We start from the raw sequence: 25,023 nt of genomic DNA, 5'->3' as shown, positions 1-25,023 counted from the left end.
GATAAACCGGATTGGTTAACAGGTATGGATTTGACCCATCCTTGCAAAGCAAAATAAATGGGGAGCCAGTGCCAGGTTGTTAGCGAAGCCGCATGGCTGTGCCTAATGCTCAGGAGAATGTGTAACGGGTTGTTTATTCTTGGTTTATATAGTGATGAGTTTTCTATTTAGTTTTTTCTGATACCGATTTTAGAATTTATACACCTAATTGCAAATTGTTTTTGTTAATAATTCGAATATTCATCGTTGAATTTACATTTTTAACACAATGTACCAATGGGAACATAACAATTGCGTATGCGCAGTTTCAGACATTTCAGCAAATGAGGGGCAGCATATCGTCAACACAGAAGTGACATCGTGGAAGTGACAATACAGTACTTCCTATGACATCACAATATTGTCAAACCTAAAACATTAGAGATGTCTTGGCCTAGATTATTTCATCTTGTGGATTAATCTCGAGAATGAGGAACGTGCCCCGAATACACCGCTGCATGTGCTATCGTGAGCGGAGTGCGAGCTGTGTGCACTACCTATGGTGACGACGGTGCCCCCGTCCCGGCTCAGGTAGTCCAGTACGGGCCCGGCGATGTAGCCCGAACCCAGCACAAGCACGCGCTTCCTGAACGCCATGCTGCCCTTGTTGTTCACAACTACGCAGCACACAGCACCACCAGAGAGACACACGCCTGTTACCGTCTTGTATTCGTACCCAAGATGATTAATGCACCTCCGATTAGCAAGGTTGGCTATATATGTTGCGAAAGAAGTTCAACATAAATACACACTATGCGCCGCACCTCACATTAGCACGATTGGCTATATACGGTGCAAAATAAGTTCTACACTACTTACAAACATATGATTTCCACGACTCCTCAACTGCCAGCACATTGCATCATCATAAGGATTCCGACTCAATAATGACACTCCCAAACCTGACTCAATGTGGCTGCTGGCAGTCCTTAACCTAAGAATAACCCGACTTATGAACACCCGCACTTACAAACCAGCTTTCATGAAATAGAATGTTTACTTTTGTAATGGTGTTATTTCACGCAGACAACTTTTTTTCTCCTGTCACTTTTATTCGAACAAAACTCCTCGCGTTCAACACCACGTAGCTCCATCGCAACTCTCCCGCTTCGCTCGCTTCGCTCACTCCACTCTCTCTCTCTCCTAGCCTCTCCACTGCTAGCCTGTTCTCTCTCTCACTCTCCTAGCCTCTCCACTGCTAGCCTGTTCTCTCTCTCTCTCCTAGCCTCTCCACTGCTAGCCTGTTCTCTCTCTCACTCTCCTAGCCTCTCCACTGCTAGCCTGTTCTCTCTCTCACTCTCCTAGCCTCTCCACTGCTAGCCTGTTCTCTCACTCACTCTCTTAGCCTCTCCACTGCTAGCCTGCTCTCTCTCACTCTCCTAGCCTCTCCACTGCTAGCATTTTCTCTCACTCTCCTAGCCTCTCCACTACTAGCCTGTTCTCTCTCTCACTCTCCTAGCCTTTCCACTGCTAGCCTGCTCTCTCTCTCTCACTCTCTTTTTTTTTTACGATCAGTGGAAACAAGAAGATGCTCGGTGTATTCGGCACTTTGTGTCGTTCATCATTTCGTAAAAAATATTTTTTTTAAACGGGGCTTTATGTAGCCCTCGCTCGCTTTCTCGCTCACTCTCTCGCTCGCTCGCTCTCTCGCTCTCACTCTCCTAGCCTCTCCACTGCTAGCCTGTTCTCTCTCTTACTCTCCTAGCCTCTCCACTGCTAGCCTGTTCTCTCTCTCGCTCTCCTAGCCTCTCCACTGCTAGCCTGTTCTCTCTCTCACTCTCCTAGCCTCTCCACTGCTAGCCTGTTCTCTCTCCCACTCTCCTAGCCTCTCCACTGCTAGCCTGTTCTCTCTCTCACTCTCCTAGCCTCTCCACTGCTAGCCTGTTCTCTCTCTCTCTCTCCTAGCCTCTCCACTGATAGCCTGCTCTCTCTCACTCTGCTAGCCTGTCTGCCACGATCTGCTCGCTCCACTTTCTCTCTCTGCTAGCCTATCACTTACACACTCTGGTAGCTTCCCCCTGTACACTCTACTAGCCTGTCCACTGCTAGCCTATTACTATACACTCTGCTAGCTTCTCCACTACTAGCCTCTCACTATATATTCTGCTAGCTTCTCCACTGCTAGCCTTCGCGCACTCACACTTAGGATTCCGCTAGCCTCTCTACTGCTAGCCTGTCTACCCTCGCCTCTCCAACCTCGCCCTTGATTCCAGTGGGGGGGGGAGGGGTCCGCCATCACCGCTGGAGAGGACGAGGTGTGGAGAGCGGGGCCCTGGTCTTCTCTTGTGTTCACTCTTCTTTTCACTCCACACAACTCAACTACTTGCCTCACACGTTGCCGTATTTATCCTGCTCCTCATTAAACGCTCGAATTAAGCTGGCGTCCTCCCGTCGCCTCTCGCACGTGGCTTCCGCAGCTATCGTCCTAAAACAGCAGACTCCGAGGCGCCTACACCGTGTCTGCATTTGCAGCCAGCCAATCACCACTATGCATCTTAATTGGTCACCTTCTCTGGTTGCTGTCTCTCTCCGCACCTGTGTGCCCTGACGTGACTTCACTGTCCGCGGCTCACACGTGCATGCACACTGTTGCAAAACCCTGCGTGCTACTCCACTACACATTGACTTAAAACTCGCACTTAAAAATGTAACCACGGAACTGTTTTGTTCAGATCTTCCGTGAGCTGTAATGAGTCTCGCGCGGTGAGTGAGTGTTCGTGCATGCGTAGTGTAGCGGTTAGCACTACGTTGCACTACGAACCTGACGACCGGGGTTCGATTCCTGCTTACGGACAACACTAGTGTCGATTACCTGAACCGGTCCTGGGCCTCCCCCAGGTCGACTCAGCCTCAAATGAGTACCTGGTGCAGTGTTTAGTAAACATCTCCATTGGGGAGACAAAGGCGGTCGGGCATGGTTCTGACCAACCCACTCCCTCGTGTGCCGTTGCTGGCCTTCATAGGTGCTCGCAAACAGCACTTGCCCCAACAGTCTGTTAAGGCTATACGGGAGATGTTTGTATGTGTCTTGTGCACGCGTACATGTTTGCGAGCGCACGCTCCTGTGTGTGTATGGAGCTGTCGTGCAATGTTTAGCACGCTGCGGTCCCAACCTGCCCACCCGAGTTCGACTCCCGCTGACGACCAATGCCAGTGACGATCATCTGATTGGGTCCTGGGCCTTCTCCTAGCTCAACTCGGCATCAAATTAGTAGCTGTGTAAAGAAGCTCCTTTCGAGAGGTCCGCTTCGGAAAAATGGGTAAGTCTTTATTTATTTTCATAGTAGAAGGGTTGAAGATCGATATGGTTCCTTCGCAGTCAGCCCCCCCCATCCACCCTGTTGTCCTGCACTCTTGTCGTTCGCCTCTTGGCATTCTAACACTGGTTGAGACTAGGCCCTAGATAAGGTTGCTGTCTCTGGTGTAGACCAATCAGTTTCAAAGCAATGCCATATACTATAAGAGCATGTTTTTGTTTCCACGTTCACCACGAATATGTGTGGTTAATGCAGACATGATTCCTTGCAAAATGATTCTGTTTAGTGTGGTGCCTGGGCATGGTTGCTGCCCAATCTACCCCTAGTGTGCTTGTGACGGTCTTCTTAGGCGCTGCCTTTCAACAGTCTCTTCAGACTATATGGGGGGTCGTTGTCATTGATGTGTCTGTGTGCGTGCAAATGTAATGGCTCATTGCACTCCTTCCGACAAGCCAGCAATCAGGACTCAAGGTAAGTGAAAATAAAACAGATTTTTGATTTTCTATTTATGTAATATGAGAGTTCACCGACGGTCGCCGTTCGGTGGGATAGGCTCCGCCGCTTCAGCCATTAGCTAATTAGATGGATGCGATTGATTTGGCCAAAGTTCAAGGGCGGAGCTCAAGGGTTCTTGTGGGTAACCATCGAGAAGGTTCGTGAGGGGGCGTGGCTATAGGCAGGGCTTGGTGACTTGGTGAGGGGTTATAAGGGGAAGCAGGAAGAGGCTCGGGGTCAGTGTGTGGAGTCTAGAGGCAAGACCACGTCTCGCGCCTCCGGCACGCCAGCGGCCATGTGGCGGGCCGGAGGCTGTCTCCTTGCGCGCCGTCTGCCAGCGGCGCGCAGGAGCGGAGAGCGTGAGCGAGCCGTGAGCGGAGCGACAACATCTAACGCGCGGAACGAGAGTGGAGCGGTGTCGATGTGAAGAGAACGCGGAGCTGTCCAGCCGTCGCGAAATAATAAAGAAGACACGAACTACAGATCGTCGTCGAAGTGCTTTATTCCAAGTGGTGTCGAAGTGACTCTTGAAATCGGATGAAGCAGGCGCTGCGACAATTTCCAAGCATCTCAAGAAAAAGAACCCACCTGCGCCGTCTTCAGACGACGATGACGACTCGCTCAACCAAGACCTACCGACCCCGAGCTGTGGACCCAGATACTGCAACCGCGGCTGGCTCAGCCAAGGCGCCGGGCAAGGACGTCGGAGCGGAGCCGTCTTCGCCTCCGGCCGCAGACGACGACTGGCGACAGGTGGCGGAGCAGATCGATTCTCTCCGCGCGGTTCTGCTCAACCTTGTGATGCTGGTCACCTCGTCCGCGGTGTCGGGATGACCGCAGGAAACGCTACCGAGTGGAGGCGAGCAGGGCTCCATTCGGGGGGTCTCGGAGAGTCCCCTCGTGCAAAAATCGGCCGCCATGGCAGTCTTGGAAGGACCGTCCGCCACGTAGCGCGAGGCCGCCATCTTGGGCGCGGCTGCGTGTGCGCGATCTGAGCCCGCAATTTGACGGAGCCGTGTGGCGCGCGGCTGGCGGAGGCAGCATCGCCCAAAGATAGCGGCCTTCCCAACATTAAGGAATTAGTCACGGGAGTGCTTTTACTTGGCGGTTCGAATCCGCCTTTCGTTCAGTGCGGTGGACGGAGGAGGAGGCGTTGGACGCCTTACCTACACTACTTGACGACGTATCGTTAGCGGTGTTCCGCTCCATTCCCTCGGAGAAGAATAAGACGTTGAAGGACGCGTTCGCCAAGATGGTGGAAGTTTACGAACCACCGTCTGACGCTCAGAGGAAGTTCATGCATCGTTGCCAGGGGATTAACGAGTCTCCCCTTGCCTACCGCGGCACGCTGTTGGTGCTCGCGATGGCCGCCTACCCCGACTCCACGCCCGATATACTTGACCCTCTGATTCTAGCAAGGATGCTGGAGTTATCCAAAGAAATGGGTATCTCACTGCCGGTGTGTGGCCATGAGCTGCTGACATCCCGTTGGGCCGCCAGGTGCCTCGACGCCAAAGACATCTTGCGCCGTTGGGCGCAGATGGCTGCCTGGACGGGAGACCCTGCCAAGGATGGTGTGCCGATTGGATGGGCGCCATCTCGCGTTGTCCACATTCCGGACGACACGGGAGACGAAGACCTGGCCGCTGCCGCACCTCACTGGGTGCCGCGACGGCGACTGGTGGGGCGTCGGGACCCCCCTCGACGCCGCGCAGGGATGGCGATGGGGCCGCCCGGCGGGCTGGGACGACGTGCTTCAAGTGTGGCCGGATGGGCTACTTCGCGCGCGACTGTCGGAGTCGTCCCCGTCCTCCTCCGCCGCCCGTAGCTCCATCTGCGTCGTCGCCTCCATGGACGGAACGTAACCCCGGCCAGGCAAATCGGCACGCGTCAGACACCCGGTATATATTGACACCTCATGCAACTTCCGACGTGCGCAATGTTCCATCAGTTCGCGATTTGCGCGATGCCGTTGGGGGTTCGCCGCGTACAATCACTCAATGGAGAAGATTGGCGCGCCGTGTCGTGGCGGCTTCGGCGGGGTCCTCCATGGTGCCGGGTACAATACAGGGGGTGGACGTTCGGATATTGGTGGATACCAGCGCGTCGGCGACTATTATATCCGATGTCATTTTCCACCTCCTGTCTATCCCTGCTTCGCGTGTGCGACCAGCTTTCGACGCATGTATTGCTGCTAATGGGGGGAGTATGGGCATCAAAGGACAGGTGGAGGTACATGTCGCCATTGGTAATGTAGCCACGTCGGGGATGGTTTTGATTTCACCGTCGTTGGCGGTGCCCTGCTTGTTGGGCACCAACTTTCTTAGTAGAATGCCCGTTAAAATTCTTGTTGATCAGGGCTGTCTGGAATTGCCGGAAGGGCGAAAAATTATTTTTTTGCCGTCCCCGTTGAGTCGTCCATCGCCGTGCCTTGCCGTGCAGGCGCTTGCAGACGTCACGGTGGAGGTTCCTCCTGGCACACAAATGCTCGTCCCATTACGTTATTGGAAACGCTTCGGTGAAGTTGACGGGGCAGCAGGGGTTCTGCTGTCCCCGTCTAACACCGTCGCCAAGAGTCTTTCTCTTGTGGCTGCTCAGACAACTGTCCGAGCCGGTCAGGCCCCGTTCTTGCAAGTTTTGAAAAGGGCCCGGAAGGCGTTATGGTCCCGGCCGGTACGGTTTTGGCTCACGCCACTACCGCATTCACCGATCATGAGGAGGGCCATCCGCACGAATTGGCTGGGGGAGTGGGCTACAGTGCGGATTCTGACGATCGGTGGATCGCCTAATTGTGCCGGGAAAATTCATCATTGACTAGTGAGCAGAGTGGCGCGCTGCGGGCGCTGCTGTCTGACTAGATTGACGTTTTTAGCAGGAACGATTTTGATTTTGGTCGCACATCGCTTTTGTCCCACCACATTGACACCGGTGAGGCGAGCCCAATACGGATGAACCACACCGCATGAGTCCCTCGGAGAGGGACCATGTGTGCTGCGCGGTGGATGAAATGCTCGCTGCTGACATAATTTCGCCATCTAATAGCCCTTGGGGCGCTCCTGTTGTGCTCGTTAAGAAAAAATATGGTAGCCTCCGGTTTTGTGTCGATTTTCGTAGGCTGAATAAGGTGTCCGTGGCAGATGCGTACCCTCTGCCACGGATGGATGATTCCCTCGATACCTTGTCAGAAGCCAAATTATTTTCCACCCTCGATCTCTCGTCGGGGTTTTGGCAGCTGCCCCTCGATGATTCGTTGAAACCAAAGACGGCGTTTCGTACACCTCAATGCCTGTTTGAATTTAACTGCCTTCCCATGGGGCTGAACGCCGCTCACGCCACATTCCAGCGCCTGATGGAGCTGGTTTTGGCCGGGTTGCAATGGGACACATGTCTCATATACTTGGACGATATTATTGTGTTCAGTCGTACGTTCAAGGAACACCTTCAGCGATTGAAGGCTGTTTTCGACAGGATGCGGTCAGGTAATCTTAAATTCAAGTCGTCACGGACCCGGACAAAACCTCTTGCGTCCGTGACTGGCCAACCCCCACCTCTGTGGGGGATGTGCGGCGATTTTTCGGGTTCGCGTCTTACTACCGTCGTTTCGTTCTGAATTTTGCTACCATCGCAAGGCCTCTGCACATCCTGACGGGGAAGAGGTTTAAATGGGGATCGGAGGAGCTGGCGTTTCGAACCCTCCGGGATCGATTGGCGACCGTGCCAACACTCGATTGTCCTGACTTTTCATTGCCCTTTATCCTGGACACTGACACCAGCGATACGGGCATCGGCGCCGTTTTGTCCCAGTGTAAAAATGGCGCGAAAAGGGTGGTGGCGTATGGTAGCAGGGTTCTCTCTCCGGCGGAGACTTGGTACTGTGTTACGCGCAGGGAACTATTGGCGATCCTCCATTTCGTTCGCCAATATTGTCCTTACCTGTATGGCAGAAAGTTTATTGTACGGACTGGCCATGCTGCCCTGCAATACTCATTCAAGTTTGAACAACCGTCTGGCCAGCTGTCGCGATGGCTTGAGACGTTACAAGAATTCTCCTTTGACATGCTACCGTAAAGGTGCTCGCCACGGTAATGCGGACATGCTCTCCAGGTTGCCGCAGGCCTTCCCTTGTGCATGTGCGTCGGGCACTAATCGGTGCACGATTCTTCCTCAACCCCCGCGGCCTATCATGTCCGCGGTGACGGACTCCGTGGACCATGCCGGGCCGAGGCCGGCTGACAGTGCATTAAACCTGCTACGATCGGTGTGGATACGCGAGCAGCTTTTGGATGACTCGTTGGTTTCACTGCGAGGTCGAGCTGATGGATCGCGGGTGGCCTCATCCAGTACGACTCCCAAGAGGCTACCTTCCAAGATGGGTTGTTGATGTGGAGGGATGATCTGTTAGGCCGTTGGCGTCTGGTGGTTCTCATCGCGCTTCGACACAAGCTGATTCGGGCACTGCACGCCGAAAAATTGTTGCATCTCAGCGTGCAGAAAACCTTACTCACGATGCAAAGGGATTCTTTTTGGCCTGGCATGACGGCTGATGTTGCCGATGCTATTCAGGCATGCCCCGAATGCGCACAACGGAAACCTCCGCGCAAGAAATATATTCCATCCTTGAAATCGATTAAGGTTATGCACATTAATGAACTCATGGCTCTCGATATCCTCGGGCCGTTTCCTCCTTCCGCCAGGAGTAACAAATTCTTGTTAGTGGGAGTGGAATATTTTTCATGTTGGCCGATGGCTTGGCCCCTTCCTGATCAATCAGCATCGTCCATCACGGATGCATTTTTGAATGGTTATGTGATTGACAAAGGTGCACCGGAACAGCTGCTCACGGACCAGGGCCAAAATTTCTCATCCAAGTTGCTGCGTGATGTGTGTGATGCCTTGGGCACCAAAAAGATACGCACTTCACCGTACCATCCGCAGACGGATGGAATGGTAGAACGATTAAACCGTACCTTATCTGCCATGCTTTGTCACACGGTGAGCGAAAAGCAGGCCAATTGGGAACTTCACATTTGTAGCGTACTGTCCGCCTACCGTATGGCCCCGCATGCTTCTACGGGTTACTGACCGTTCTTCCTCATGTACAGTCGGGAGAACGTGCCACCGATTGGTGTACAACTGGGAGCATCCGCTAAGGAACCCGCACTGACCCTCCCAGAACATGTCCGCGATTCAGTTTGCCGTGTCACAGAAGCACGCGAGGCAGCAAGGATTGCCACGGCCAAGACCCAGGCCCGTAACGAGCGATGCGCTCGTCGATCGCGATGTGACATGCCATGGGCTGAGGGCGACCGGGCCTGGCTCCATTGTCCCCAGGTGCCGGTGGGTACTTCTCCCAAACTGCACAGACCATGGCAAGGGCCTGTCGACTTGATAGAAATACGCAATCCTCAATGTATACGTATCCGGGCGGGTTCGCACCGTTGGTACATCCACACATCCCGGTTGAAGCCCTTCTTTGCTCCGCGCGTTGATCCTTCATCCCCATTGCCTGCCCTGCTGGGGTCTGATGCGTCCGATATGCCACCTCGGTTGCTGGTTGATCCCCAAAAGGGGCCTGTTTTGCCTCCTACAGACTCACAGGCCCTGAATGCCCCTGGTGCTGCCAGCAACCCCGCTCCGGCCGGGCCTTCCTCCACTGCGACGGACGCTGAACCTTCTACTCTTCCAACTCCTGCTGCGTTGGAACTGGGGAGGCCTCGTGCTTCTGCAGGGGATGGGCTGGCATCGCGTACACATTCAAAATCTGTTCCCTTTCGTTGATTGTTATTCTTACTTACCTTGCCTAGTGCGTTCGCTATGCATCTTATTATTGTTGTTGCTGCTGAGTTATTGTTTATTCTCGTTGGCTCTCGTATTGTGCGTTGCCTCATTCCTAGCCGGGACGGCTAGCCAAAAAAGACAAGGTTTTTTTTCTTGAATTGAATCACGACCCTGAATCATCATTATGTCAAATCACCAGGGGTATGTGGGTGGTGAATCGTTACAACTCTAAAAAGCTTTGTCTGGGTCAACCACTTCTCTAGAGGACAGATCACGTGACCGCTGGGGTCCCTGTGCAGAACCAGGAGGAGTGTTGTTATTTCTCATACTCTGCCTAGTCTGTGTGTTTAATAGTGATGATGAAGTGATTGTCACCTGCGAGCCATCCCGGCAGACGCTAAGGGCGTTCGCGGGTCCATCCAAGCTGATGCTCATGGTGCGGCCCCTCATGCTGCTGGTGCTGAACACCTGAGTGCCACGCACCGCCATGGCTGCAAGCGATGTCTGCCTGCACCCGACACAGCTAGAGAAATACAGCGGAGAGTTACACCGACCCCAGCGATACACGCACCGCAGCGATACACAAGATCCAGCAATACACACACCGCAGCGATACACAGACCTCAGCGATACACAGACCCCCCAACGATACACGCACCGCAATGATACAGACACCAGCGATACAAAGATCCCAGCGATCCACACATCACAATGATACACAGACCCAAGTGATACACACACTGCAACGATACACAGACACCAGCGATACACAAACCCCAGCGATACACACACCGTAGCGATACACAGACCCCAGCGATACACACACCGCAACGATGCACACACCGCAATGATACACAGACCCAAGTGATACACACACCGCAACGATACAGACCCCAGCGATACACACACCACAACGATACACAGACACCAGCGATACACGCACTGCAGCGAAACATATCCCTGCGTTGTGTGTATCCAACGATACACACAACGCAGGGTTATACACACCCCAGCGATACACACACTGCAATGATACACATATGTCAATGTTACACAAACCACAAAGAAACAGACACCGCAGAGAAGCACACACCGCAACGATACACACACCGCAATGTTACACACCAGATAAATAGACATCGCAGTGATACACAGACTACAATGATACACACAGCCCAGCGATACACATAAAACCTGCATACAGCACAATGATACACATGTAATAAACCTCTTGGAGACGGCTTGTGGAATCGGTCCTTTTATTTCACTTCTTTAGTTCACAAACACTCCCCGTTGCTGGCAGGCAATCGGAAGCGGGCAGACAGCCCACAAGAGACGCACCGCCACGTGGCACCCGGAGCCCCGCTCGCGCGTGGCCTCTCTCTCTCTTCGTTCCGTATCTGACCCCGTGTCTCTGATCTCTCCCCTTATTTAACGCCTGGGTCACATGGTACCCTCCAGCCAATCCTTAATAGCCTGCGCCGAATGTTCCAGATTCCCCATCAACTCCCGGGACCACGCCCCTTACTTGTCTTCCCATTGGCTGAGGCCAAGACCAGCAGAACCAATCACCCTAGCTGACATCCCGTGATCACGCCAAGGCCATGCTCCCAGGCTCTCCCCCGATTGGCTGTAAAGCGGGACCGGCAGAGCCGATCACCATGTGAGCCGGACATAGGCTCTTATTACATCACCCCCCCCCCCCCCCCCGGTGAAAAAGTCAGCCGTCTCGGCTGGGAAAAGGGTGACAAGCCGATTCCAAGTTGCTTATTAGGGCGTCAAAGACGCATTAACCATGAAGGGCGAAATGGGCGTCTATGCGCCGAACGAAAATAAAAAAATCACCCATGAATAAAACAGACATACATTAGGGCGCCCCTACAGCGCGGTAACAACAGGGAAGGGACTGCAAGGCAGTCAAATGCTATTGAAACGGAAGAGATTTCGACCGCGTACGTGACGCGGGACCCTCTCCGCTTCCTGCGTACGGTCGCCTTGCCGCTGGATCAGCAGGAGGTGGTTGGCGTGAAGAAGAAGAAGGAGAATGTTCGGTTTCGGTCATGTCCAGGGTAGGTCCCGTTGAAGGAGGGACGGCGGGGGTCTCATCAGCCCTCAAAACCTGATCAACGGGCGAGGCAAGCGGCATATTCGGCACAGCAGACCCCGGCAGGTCAACAAGTGGAGATGAGGGATCGGCACGCAGACCAACGTAGGGTTTAAGTCGCGACGAATGGACGTACCACCGACGTTTTCCGTACTGGACGCGAACACTCTGTGGGTTCCGAATGTCCATCAACGTCACAGGCCCCCGCCAAGGCCTGTGCAATTTAGGGGATGTGCCCACCGGCACCTGAAGGCAGTGGAGCCATGCCAGATCGCCCACCGACCAGGGCATGTGGGTACGCGATCGACGCGCACACCTCTCGTTCCTTGCCTGCGTACGGGCCGTCGCACATCTGGCGGCGTCTCGCGCCTCTGTAACCCGTTCAAGCGAGTCCCGTACGTGATCAGGCCAAGAAAGGGACGGTTGTTTCCTCGGCGTACCCAGTTGTACATCAATGGGGGGTACGTTCTCACGACCATACATCAGGAAAAATGGCGAATATCCCGTGGACGCGTGCGGAACCATGCGGTATGCCGCTAAGACGCCCGGTATGTGCAAGTCCCAATCGGTCTGCTTTTCACTCACCGTGTGACAAAGCATAGCCGAAAGGGTGCGGTTAAATCGTTCCACCATGCCATCCGTTTGCGGATGGTAAGGGGAAGTGCGGATTTTCTTTGTGCCCAGCGCATCGCAAACATCCTTGAGCAATTTGGAGGAGAAGTTATGTCCCTGATCCGTGAGCAGCCTCTCGGGTGCTCCTTTATCCATGACATAACCATTCAAGAAAGCATCGGTGATGGACGCGGCCGTTTGGTCAGGCAGAGGCCAGGCCATAGGCCATCGAAAAAAATATTCTACCCCGACCAAAAGGTATTTGTTGCGCCTAGCCAATGGAGGGAACGGCCCGAGGATGTCCAGAGCAACTAATTCGTTTATACGGGATACCTCAATGGAACGTAATGGCGGCACATAATGTTTTCGAGGCGGTTTCCTCTTCGCACAATCATGGCATGACCGGACAAAGTCGTTAACGTCTGCTGTCATGCCGGGCCAAAAGAAATCTTTCTGCATTGCGGCCAAAGTCTTCTGCACGCCGAGGTGCATTAATTTGTCAGCGTGCAGAGCGCGAAGCAGGTCATGGCGAAGGGATGTAGGCACGACCAGGCGTGGTCGGTCAGACAATCCATCGGTACACATCAATAGTCCCGCCTGGCCCCGGAACATCCGCCACTTCCATCTCGCCAAATGAGCTCTTGGTTTCCCGATCAATTTCCGCAGTGGAGCCAGAGAGGTATCGGCCTCCTGCTCGCGTAGCCAAACTGAGTGCGGCAACTGCAGGGTATCATCAGTATCCACTGGCACATCCTGGCTGTCCTCGTTCGACATCGCCCCCATAACCGGACAGGGCGAGGTAAGCGGCGCCGCGCAGCGGTGCATACCCGTCAGACAAGTGCACGGAGAAATGGGTGATAACCTGGAGAGAGCGTCCGCGTTGGCGTGGCGAGCACCCTTGCGGTACGTGATATCGAAGGAAAATTCCTATAACGATTCCAACCAGCGAGCCAATTGGCCTGATGGTTGGTCCAATTTTAACGAGTATTGCAGAGCCGCGTGATCAGTGCGAACGAGGAATTTCCTTCCATACAGGTACGGCCGGTACAGGCGGACAAAATGTACGATCGCCAAAAGTTCCCGCCTTGTCACACAATATCGTGTTTCTGCCGGGGACAAAACCCTGCTGCCGTATGCAACCACTCGTTCAACTCCGTCTTTACGTTGCGATAAAACGGCCCCGATGCCGATATCGCTAGCATCCGTGTCAAGGATGAATGGCTGGGAAAAATCTGGGTAGTCGAGCGTAGGCGCCGTGGCGAGGTGATCCCGAAGCGAGTGAAAAGAGCGTTCCTCCTCCGGACCCCATTTAAACCTTTGATTTTTGCCCGTCAGAATATGCAGTGGTTTAGCCAGTGTGGCAAAGTTCTTAACGAACCGGCGATAGTAGGATGCAAACCCAATAAAGCGCCGAACGTCGCCCACCGAAGTGGGTGTGGGCCACTCTCGGACACATCGCGTTTTCTGAGGGTCAGTGGACACGCCGTCCGAACTGACGATATGACCCAAGTAACGGACGGAGTGTTGCAAAAGGTGGCATTTCTTTGGTTTAAACTTTAGGTCAGCAAACCGCATCCTCTGAAAGACAGTCTCCAGGCGTTGGAGGTGTTCCTCGAACGTGCGGCTAAAAACGATATCGTCTAAATATATGAGGCACGTCTCCCACTGTAGTCCCGCCAGTACCAGTTCCATCAGGCGTTGGAACGTCGCCGGAGCCGCATTCAAGTCCATAGGTAACCGGTTAAACTCAAAGAGGCCTTGTGGCGTGCGGAATGCCGTCTTGGGTTTCGACGCGTCATCGAGGGGGAGCTGCCAAAAGCCCGAGGACAGATCGAGGGTGGAGAAGAATTTTGCCCTTGATAAAGCGTCCAATGAGTCATCCATCCGTGGTAAAGGGTATGCGTCCGCCACGGATATCTTATTCAACCGGCGGAAATCTACACAAAATCTCGTCCCACCATCCTTTTTCTTAACCAGTACCACCGGCGCGCCCCAAGGACTGTTGGACGGCGAAATAATATCCGCCGCCAACATCTCGTCTACCGCGCCGCGCACGTGTTCCCTTTGTGCAGGGCTCATGCAATGCGGATGCATACAAATCGGAGGTGTCGCACCGGTGTCAATATGGTGCGACAAAAGCGACGTACGACCGAGATCCAAATCATTTTTACTGAAAACGTCAGCATACTGTAATAATAATGAATGCAAAGCAGTCCTTTGCGCGTTTGATAAAGATGAATTTTCCCCGCACAAGTCCGCGATCCACCGTTCCTGTGGACAATCGCGTGGCGGTCCATCAGTGGGTGTTTTAATTTGTGGCTTTCCGTCAAAAGTGGCGAAATCGGTAGTGGCGTGAGCCAATACCGATCCAGCCGGGACAACAACCCGGTCCGGCCCACCATTCAACACCTGTGTAGTGGTGATACGCGCTGGGTGTATATGTCGTGTGCCAGCGCGTATGTACGGGTGTGTGTGTGGTGACGCGCGCTGACGGGGAGGAGCAGGCGTCAGTGCGCGGGTGGGGGTAGTGCTGCTGATTGGCTGTGTGCCGGTGACGCGCCCAGAGGGAGTGATCGGGTAGCAGCGCGGTGTGATTGGTCGGAGAGTGGAAACACGCGCTGAGCGGAACCGGATCGTAGGGATAGCGCGTGGGGATTGGGTAACGGAGGAGCGGTGCCGACGTTGAGGTCCGCATCCGCTCCGTCTCCCGGGAAGAAGGGGTATATAAGGTGATGCACAGAGGAGCAGGGGCAGAAGTGGAACCATCTAAGAATGAAGACGAAGGTGCAGAGATAGAGCCCGGAGAGGAGAGTAATGGAGAGTAGAAGAGAGTAAGGTATAGTGTGTAGCCAGCGAGAGAGAACGGTCTACACGAGCTGAGTAATGTATAGTGTGTAGCCAGCGAGAGAGAACGGTCTACACGAGCTGAGTAATGTATAGTGTGTAGCCAGCGAGAGAGAACGGTCTACACGAGCTGAGTGATGTATAGTGTGTAGCCAGCGAGAGAGAACGGTCTGCACGAGCCGAGTATGCATACGGTGTAGCCAGCGAGAGAGGAAGGTCTACACGAGCCGAGTATGCATACGGTGTAGCCAGAGGGAGAGATGCAAAGTCTACACGAGGCGAGTGGAGAGTGTAGCAGAGGCGCAGAGTCTACACGAGGCGAGAGAGGAGTGTAGCCGAGGCGCGGAGTCTACACGAGGCGAGTGGAGAGTGTAGCAGAGGCGCAGAGTCTACACGAGGCGAGAGAGGAGTGTAGCCGAGGCGCGGAGTCTACACGAGGCACAGAGAGCCGGCAGCACAGAATCCAGAGTCAAGAGAAGCGCATTGTGAAGAAGAGAGGCCACGCGTTGTATTGTTACAAGTCAAGATTTAATAAAAGAAGTGTGTTCCCGTCAAGGAGTTTCCTGCCGTCATTTTGCAATACTTCATCTGGCGTCAGAAGTGAAACGGGCTTCCAAGTATGGAGACGAGGAAGACCCGTAGGACCCACGGGATTGACCGCGAGGAAGACCTGGACGACTCGGAGCCGCTGGTGGCGGGGGGTGAGGAAGAGGACTTGCCCACGCTGCAGGGTCCGTCGACGGCGCCGGCCGAGCGACCGGGGACAGACGCCGGGCTTCGTGAGGCGCACTCCCGACTGGCGGAGCTGCTGCTCGCCGCCGCGTCCATCTTGGCGGAGATCAGCTCGTCGGGAGGAGCGGGGACGGTGGGGGACATTTTACAAGGTCGCCCCGCAGATTCCCGCCAAAACGAATGGGGGATTCCCGCCATTGCGCCTGGGCCTACTTTTGGCGGGAACGGCGAGCGCCACGTGGTGGTGGGTTCCCAAGCGCGCGCATCGACGTCATCAGCGCGCGAGGGGGTCCGCCATCTTACGTCTGCTGCTGGAGCCGCCATCTTAGACACCGACGGACAGGCGGAGAGGAACCACGAGGCGGATGACTTCATTTTTCAGCAGCGCCTGCCCACGTTGTCAGCCTTCAAGGCGGAAGGCGGAGACTGGGGCCAATTTCAGCGAAGGTTTTTGGCGCATCAAGAGATGTCAGCGTGGTCCGATGCTACGGCGCTGCGGGCATTGCCCGCCATGCTGGACGACGATGCGCTCGCGGCCTTCAGGGCTGCACGGAAGTCGGACCGCTCCACGCTGAAGGATGCGCTGGGTTTGTTGGCCAGGGTCTACGGGCCTCCCTCTACATGCCGCCATCAGTTCTACGCAAGACGGAAAGCGGCCACGGAGACCGCGCTGGCCTATCGCACGGCGTTGCTGGCTCTTGCTGATGCTGCGTTCCCTCGGATGGACGAGGAGGGCCAAGACGCGATGGTTTTGGAGCAGCTGCTCAAGTTGGCGCAGGACCTGGGGGTCCCTATCAACACAGCTGACGAGATTGATATTTCTTCTTTGAGAGTCGCCACGAGTATTCAAGCGCACGAGGCCCTACAACGGAAGCAAGGCGTTGGGTGCAACGCTGCTGTCGTCGCAGCCCCGGGTTTGGTGGTCGCCGAACCCCAAGTCGTCAGCCCACGAGAGGAGGCGTTCGCCACGGGACGACCAGGGAACTGGAGGCCGGGGGCCCGGTCGCCTCTGCGATCGGGCCGAAAGTCGGAGCAACCAAGATCTACTCCGACCCTCGTCACGTGCTATAACTGCGGCCTCCGGGGCCACGTGGCGTCCGGGTGCCGCGCTCCGCGGCAGCGCGCCATGGGAGCTCGGCTGGACGACGACCGAGAGCCCAAGTCATCTCTACAATCCCCGGCAAGTCGCGGCACCTCACACGCTCGGCCTGTTTATTCGGCACACATGGGACGCCGCGTTGCGGCGGAGGAGGGCCGGTTAAGATTCGGGGATTCGGTTCGGCGAGGGGGGTTCGGCCGGGACCAGGGAGACATTGAATGGGCGGAATTGGGGCATAGAATTGTGGCTGCTTCGGCGGGTTCGTCCGTTGTTACGGGATCTATTGATGGGGTTGAGATTAGGGTGTTAGTGGACACGGGGGCATCGGCAACTATTATATCGGACCTCATTTATAATATTCTTCCAGTCCAATGTCGTCCGCTGCTTCCAGTGGATGTGCCATTTTACGCCGCTAATGGGGGATCGTTGGGCATTATCGGTCAGGTTAGGGCGTCCATTTGCATTGGAGATATCAAATTGTCGGGGCCCGTTTTCGTTTCGTCTTCTTTGGCAGTTCCGTGTCTTTTGGGCACTGACTTTTTGGCTAAAATGCCCATTAAAATTCTTATCGATCAACGATGCATTGAACTGCCATCGGGTCGCCGGATTTCATTTTTGACGGGCCCTACTGACATTCGGACGGCGTGCGCTACGATACAAGCGGTGGCGACGCAGACAGTGCAAGTGCCCCCGGGTTCACAGATGTTGATTCCCCTCCGGTTGCGGAAACCATGGGTGAGGGAGGCTTCGGGACAGAGTATGCTTTTGGGTCCTTCTAACAAGGCTGTCGGGGGTCTTGATTTATCGGTGGCTCACACTTTGGTGCGGGCTGACAGGGATCCGTTTGTGATGGTTTTGAACGCGGGGTCGCGACCAGCTGTCATTCCGCAGGGCACCGTGCTGGCTCACGCGGCGCAGGTCCCTGGGGATGATGGGTTGGTTGCGCAGGTGGGCTCGAGCCCCGCGCGGAACGTTGAGCCAAGGGAAGACCTTGAGTGGGTCCATTCGTTATGTGCCGCCTCGGACGATTTGTCGGCGGCGCAGTTGGGTGCGCTGCGCGAGTTGCTCATTGAATTCTCTGATGTATTCAGTAAACATAAGTATGACATTGGGTGCACGGATTTGTTGCACCATCACATTGAAACGGGCGATGCGGCGCCGGTCAGGCTAAATCCCTTCCGACTGAGTCCCGTGGAGAAGGAACATGTTCAGTCGGCTGTTAACGACATGCTAGAAGCCGATATTATTTCGCCCTCCTCTAGCCCGTGGGGAGCGCCTATTGTGCTGGTTAAGAAGCAGGACGGGTCCCTGCGATTCTGCGTTGATTTCCGTCGCCTGAATAAGATCTCTGTGGCTGACGCGTATCCGCTCCCCAGGATGGATGAGTCCCTCGATGCATTGTCTGGTGCGCGATATTTTTCGACTCTTGATTTGTTATCGGGGTTTTGGCAGTTGCCGCTCGACGAAGAGTCGAAACCTAAGACAGCATTTCGGACTCCAGGGGGGCTGTTCCAGTTTAACCGGTTACCCATGGGACTTCACTCCTCTCCAGCGACGTTTCAGCGACTTATGGAGCTGGTTTTGTCGGGCTTGCAGTGGGATACATGCTTGATTTATATGGACGATGTCATTGTTTTCAGTAAAACCTTTGAGGAACACCTCCGGCGATTGAGAGGGGTGTTCTTGCGAATGCGATCGGCTAAGTTGAAATTTAAACCGGCCAAATGTCACCTCCTTCGTAGGTCCGTTAGATACTTGGGTCACATTGTCGATTCTTCGGGGATCTCCACCGATCCCGCGAAGACGGATTGTGTCGGTTCGTGGCCGACACCTACGTCCGTTTCCGACGTGCGTAGTTTCATCGGGTTTGCTTCTTATTATCGGCGGTTCGTTGAGCACTTCGCCACTATTGCAAAACCCTTGCACGCTCTAACGGCGAAGGGAGTGAAGTTCAAATGGGGACCGGAGGAGGCGGCCGCGTTTCGCTCCCTCCGGGACGCCTTGGTGGGTGCCCCACCCTTGTGTTATCCCGATTTTGCCAGTCCCTTTTTGCTGGACACGGAGGCTAGCAACACGGGCATTGGGGGGGTGCTATCCCAAGTCGTTGGGGGTGTCGAAAGAGTTGTCGCCTACGGTAGTAGGGTGTTGTCTCCGGCGGAGCAGCGCTACTGTGTCACCCGTCGCGAGCTGCTTGCCATTGTTTTTTTTGTGCAGCAGTTTAGGCCATATCTTTATGGTCGTCACTTTACAGTCCGAACGGACCACGCGGCGCTACAGTATTCATTGAGGGTCGCCCAGCCCTCGGGCCAGTTGTCGCGTTGGTTGGAAGTCCTCCAGGACTATCAGTTTACGACTACGTACCGGAAGGGGTTGCGACACACGAATGCCGATTGCTTGTCGCGGTTGTTGCCTTGTGATGAATGCGCGTGTTTGTCGGGATCGGCGCGCTGTAAACCGACGCTTGCGGGGGAGATGGGGGCACTGGCTGCGACAGCGGGCGCACCGATCGGGGATGATTCCACTGCCTCTCAGGGTCGGGACTCGCTGCTCTCGCTGTCGCTCAGCGAATGGGGCCGCCTCCAGATGGCGGACAGCTCGCTGCTAGCATTGCGCCGCAAGGTTGGGGGTCCCGAGGGGGACCAGGAGCGTACCGGCTCCTATGTACTTGAGCGGGGCGTGTTATTGAAATGGGACAGGTTGTCCCGGCGGAACGCACTCGTGGTGCCTTCCGCTGTGAGGGGGAGGGTTGTCTTGGCGGCACACGAACGCCTCTTGCACTTGGGAGTTAACAAGACGCTTGCCCTGCTTCAGCGTGACTATTACTGGCCGGGAATGGGAAGTGATGTGGTGCATATTCTGAAGGGGTGCGTTGAGTGCGCCAGGCGTAAACCACCGGCCGTGGCAGCTAATCCACCGCTGCAATCTATTCAGGTCTCGCGTACCAACGAGCTCGTTGCACTCGATATTTTGGGGCCCTTCCCAGTCACGCCGAGAGGGAATAAATATTTGTTAGTGGGGGTCGAATACTTTACCCGATGGCCTATGGCGTGGCCTCTCGCTAACCAGTCGGCAGCGGCTGTGACGGATGCCTTCGTCCAGGGCTATGTCCTGGACAAGGGGGCTCCCGAACGCCTGCTGACCGACCAAGGTAAACATTTTTCGAGTAAATTGTTGCAAGAGGTGTGCGATCTGTTGGGTACCAAGAAGGTGCGTACCTCCCCGTACCACCCGCAGACTGACGGGATGGTGGAGAGACTCCACAAAACCTTGACTTCCATGCTGTGCCAGCAGGTGTGCGAGGCACATGTAGATTGGGACCTGCAGGTCCCGGGAGTCCTTGCTGCGTATAGAATGGCCCCCCATGCAGCTACGGGGTTTTCCCCATTCTATTTGATGTACGGTCGGGAAGCTGACCCGCCAATAGAAACGCAACTTGGCCTGTCCGCTCCACGAACTAATTCTAATTTGGCAGAACATATTAAGTTTAATATTCACAAGCTGACAGAGGCGAGGGAGGCCGCGCGGCTTAATTCGCGGGCTCGCCAAATTGCTAATGAACGATTGCGGGCACGGAAGGTGTCCATGCACGAATGGAAACCAGGTGACAGGGCCTGGCTGCATTGCCCTCAGGCACCCTTGGCTACGTCGCCTAAATTGTTGAGACCGTGGAGGGGACCCGTGGAGGTCGTGCGCGTTGCACGGCCCCAGTGCGTTCAGATAAAGTGGGGAAAGCGCCGGTGGTACGTTCACCCCTCCCGACTGAAACCGTTCTCGCCTCCATATGGCCTCCCCTTGTGTCGTGATGGCCGGGCGTGTGACGTGACCGGCGACCCAGAGGGGGAAATGTCTCTGCCTGATCCACACGTATTTTCGCCTGATCTGCTCCCAGGTGTCTCGGAACTGACAGCTGCCGATCACCGGCGGCCGGATCTCCGCGGCGGGGCCGGCCCTTTCAGGCCCGTTCCGCGCCGTCTGGAGCAGCCGGAACCGCCGGACGGTCGTCAGTGTCCCGCCCCATACGATGGACCAGCCAGACGGACTCGCGCCAGGTCGTGCTACTTTGCATGACCTGCCTCGTGAGGAGTCGGGGCAGTTGGAGCGCCTCGTCACTGCGTGTAGTCGCAGGGACGTGGGGCGCGTTCGTTTCGAATTTGCTCGTATCGTGTTATTGTTGACTTTTCGGGTTCATTGTCAATTTGTACATAGTTATTCTTGTTGTTGTTGTTGTTGTGTTATGTTACGGGGCACACTCGGGGGGTTACGGGGTTTTTTTTTGTTGGTTGTCGTTTTATCGTCGCGGTTGGTTGTTGTTAGCAGCCGGGCCGGCTGCGAGCTATGTGGGAGGGGGTGATGTAGTGGTGATACGCGCTGGGTGTATATGTCGTGTGCCAGCGCGTATGTACGGGTGTGTGTGTGGTGACGCGCGCTGACGGGGAGGAGCAGGCGTCAGTGCGCGGGTGGGGGTAGTGCTGCTGATTGGCTGTGTGCCGGTGACGCGCCCAGAGGGAGTGATCGGGTAGCAGCGCGGTGTGATTGGTCGGAGAGTGGAAACACGCGCTGAGCGGAACCGGATCGTAGGGATAGCGCGTGGGGATTGGGTAACGGAGGAGCGGTGCCGACGTTGAGGTCCGCATCCGCTCCGTCTCCCGGGAAGAAGGGGTATATAAGGTGATGCACAGAGGAGCAGGGGCAGAAGTGGAACCATCTAAGAATGAAGACGAAGGTGCAGAGATAGAGCCCGGAGAGGAGAGTAATGGAGAGTAGAAGAGAGTAAGGTATAGTGTGTAGCCAGCGAGAGAGAACGGTCTACACGAGCTGAGTAATGTATAGTGTGTAGCCAGCGAGAGAGAACGGTCTACACGAGCTGAGTAATGTATAGTGTGTAGCCAGCGAGAGAGAACGGTCTACACGAGCTGAGTGATGTATAGTGTGTAGCCAGCGAGAGAGAACGGTCTGCACGAGCCGAGTATGCATACGGTGTAGCCAGCGAGAGAGGAAGGTCTACACGAGCCGAGTATGCATACGGTGTAGCCAGAGGGAGAGATGCAAAGTCTACACGAGGCGAGTGGAGAGTGTAGCAGAGGCGCAGAGTCTACACGAGGCGAGAGAGGAGTGTAGCCGAGGCGCGGAGTCTACACGAGGCGAGTGGAGAGTGTAGCAGAGGCGCAGAGTCTACACGAGGCGAGAGAGGAGTGTAGCCGAGGCGCGGAGTCTACACGAGGCACAGAGAGCCGGCAGCACAGAATCCAGAGTCAAGAGAAGCGCATTGTGAAGAAGAGAGGCCACGCGTTGTATTGTTACAAGTCAAGATTTAATAAAAGAAGTGTGTTCCCGTCAAGGAGTTTCCTGCCGTCATTTTCCAATACTTCACCTGTATGAACGGGGCCTGACCCGGCCGTACGATCGTTTGGGCTGCCACCAAGGAAAAAGATTTAGCCACCGAATTCGACGGGGATAATAGCACACCCATCGCACCGTCCTTAACCTGAAGGGGTTTACGGTAACGCAGCGGGATAAGCATTTGTGAGCCTGATGGAACCTCTACTGTGGCAGCGACCATGGCATTAACTGCGTTACCCGGTGGCGAACGGGCCAGCAGGGAAGGCAGGAACGACATCCTACGACCCCCCGGCATTTCTAAACAATCCTGGTCGACCAGTATCTTAAGTGGCATGCGGCGCAAGAAATCGGTGCCTAATAAGCATGGGACGGCCAGTGAGCGCAAGATCAACACCGATCCTTTGGCGGAAATAATACCGATAGCAATACGCACATCGACTTGACCGAAAATACCCATGCTACCCCCATTTGCGGCTACACACGCGTCATTAACCTGGCGGATTCGCGACGTGGGAATAGACAAAAGATAGAAAATAACATCGGAAATGATGGTGGCAGACGCGCCAGTGTCCACCAAAATACGGACGTCGATGCTCTCGATGGTACCCCGTACCGTCGACGAACCCGACGCCGCAGAGGCAACAAGAAGCGGGCAGACAGCCCACAAGAGACGCACCGCCACGTGGCACCTGGAGCCCCGCTCGCGCGTGGCCTCTCTCTTCGTTCCGTGTCTGACCCCGTGTCTCTGATCTCTCCCCTTATTTAACGCCTGGGTCACGTGGTACCCTCCAGCCAATCCTTAATAGCCTGCGCCGAATGTTCCAGATTCCCCATCAACTCCCGGGACCACGCCCCTTACTTGTCTTCCCATTGGCTGAGGCCAAGACCAGCAGAACCAATCACCCTAGCTGACATCCCGTGATCACGCCGAGGCCATGCTCCCAGGCTCTCCCCCCATTGGCTGTAAAGCGGGACCGGCAGAGCCGATCACCACGTGAGCCGGACATAGGCTCTTATTACACACACACCAAAACGTTACACACACCACTGGGATACACATGCCACAGCGATGAAGCACACATCAGTGATCAACACGCCAACTTTTTCCGTGACCTTTATGTGAATAATTGCTTTTATCTGGACCTTAGCCCTACATTTGACGAAAAATGCCTAACCCGTAGCCTCGCTGTTGTGTACCCTGAGCAGATGGCAACCTGTGCAGCCACAGGCGATTATCCATGCACTACCACAACCTTCAGACACGGCCAACCCACTGTTGTATGAAGGCCTCCAAAAACCTGTGATATACAGCAACCCAGCACATGCACAAAAGCCAATTCCATCGCTCCATCTCCCCCATATGCGCCGCTCTAGCACGCGATCCGTCACTTAGCGGCCGGGACATGTCCTCCCTCCCCGGGCCCCACTCAATTCTCTAAACACTTTAACCTGCGTGTGTGTTCTAATCCAAGTGTTACCACTTTCAGTCTCGCTGTCATCGCAAGGATGCATCTCCGCATGCAGCGTCAAGTGAATGCGGAGTTTCTGAGCAGGGCAGGTTACAGCACACACAATATCGATTACAAACTTTATTCTTTACGACCACATTGCCTTGCCCCGTAATGTAGGGTAGCAACTTCCTATCGTCAAGTTGGGATTACCAAAACAAACTCCACTCAAACCCAGTTCTCATCCGTGCATCTTTTTACTAATTTATAGTGCTGTCTGCAATAGCTGCCCCGGGTAGCAGCCCATGTGCACCACGGCGGTTCATTTCAACACACACACATTCAATCCCACCGATGCAATAAATCTTTAATCGAATCGTTGGAGTGAACTCATCGGAACGAGCCAAAGTTATTTGCGCACGTGTACCTGGTTCGCTCTTACAAATCGAGGGCTCTCCTCCCAGGCTCCCAGAGCTCTCACCTGGATAAAGAAGACACTCTGGACGGTGAAAAAAAACAACACACCGAATGTCAAAACCGATCAGTTTGCTTGTCCCGAATCAATGCCGCTGAAATGATGCACTACAAGTGAACCCATGGGTCGTGTTAGAGATACTTTAATTCACTGAAGAGTGAGCCGTCGCTCATCTGTTCCGCAATTTAAAAACACAAGGGTGGAAAATTCTTTGCGGCGAGGAGAGAATGAAAAATGTGAGTCGGGAGGCGACTGGCGTGGAGGTGGATGTTGGGTTGAGCGGCGGAGCTCCGCGCTGGGGCGCCACCTCCTTCCCCACGCCTCCTCCCCTCCGCGTCTCACCCGACCGGCTCCGTTTTCTCTCCCCCGCACCACAGGGAGGAGAGACATGGCGACAGAGGGAGAGACGAGGATTGGGAGCCGTCATGCGCCACGTCCCTCTCGAACCCTCACCTGAAGCCCCAGGATCTCACGCCTCCTCTTCCGCATCCGCCATGCCCGCCTGCGTGTGACAAGACGCCAGCCGGGGCGGTCGCGAGCGAGTTTAACAACTCGCCTCGAGGGTGGCGCCGTGCACGCGCACAGAGAAATTCGTTTCGAGGGCGATACCCTGGGAGCGTGTGCGCAGTGCGAAGGTCGCACGTCGTTTTGTGAGGTCCGTCTGTATGACCCTGTTTTAATACAAAATTCCTATTAAACTGACAATAACCAATAATAATAAAAAAACATTTCAAGTGACAGGATATTATGTACGGTCATTTTGTTTCGGTATTGCAGAACAACAAATATAAAAAATTTGG

At 54.9% G+C, this 25,023-nt stretch overlaps 1 long non-coding RNA gene across 1 annotated transcript; it reads right to left on the bottom strand.

Annotated features, from left to right (window-relative positions):
- Positions 1–642: 642 nt before the first annotated feature.
- On the bottom strand, positions 643–24,696 carry LOC144945700 (uncharacterized). Its single transcript, XR_013639706.1, has 3 exons — positions 24,677–24,696; positions 9,945–10,092; positions 643–656 (listed from the first exon to the last, which is right to left on the bottom strand). It is a non-coding gene; the product is annotated as an uncharacterized LOC144945700 (long non-coding RNA).
- Between the last annotated feature and the right edge of the window lie 327 nt (positions 24,697–25,023).

This window comes from Lampetra fluviatilis, chromosome 38, assembly GCF_964198595.1.
Source record: "Lampetra fluviatilis chromosome 38, kcLamFluv1.1, whole genome shotgun sequence".
Classification (NCBI taxonomy): domain Eukaryota; kingdom Metazoa; phylum Chordata; class Hyperoartia; order Petromyzontiformes; family Petromyzontidae; genus Lampetra; species Lampetra fluviatilis.
This window is presented reverse-complemented; position numbering and strand designations above follow the sequence as displayed.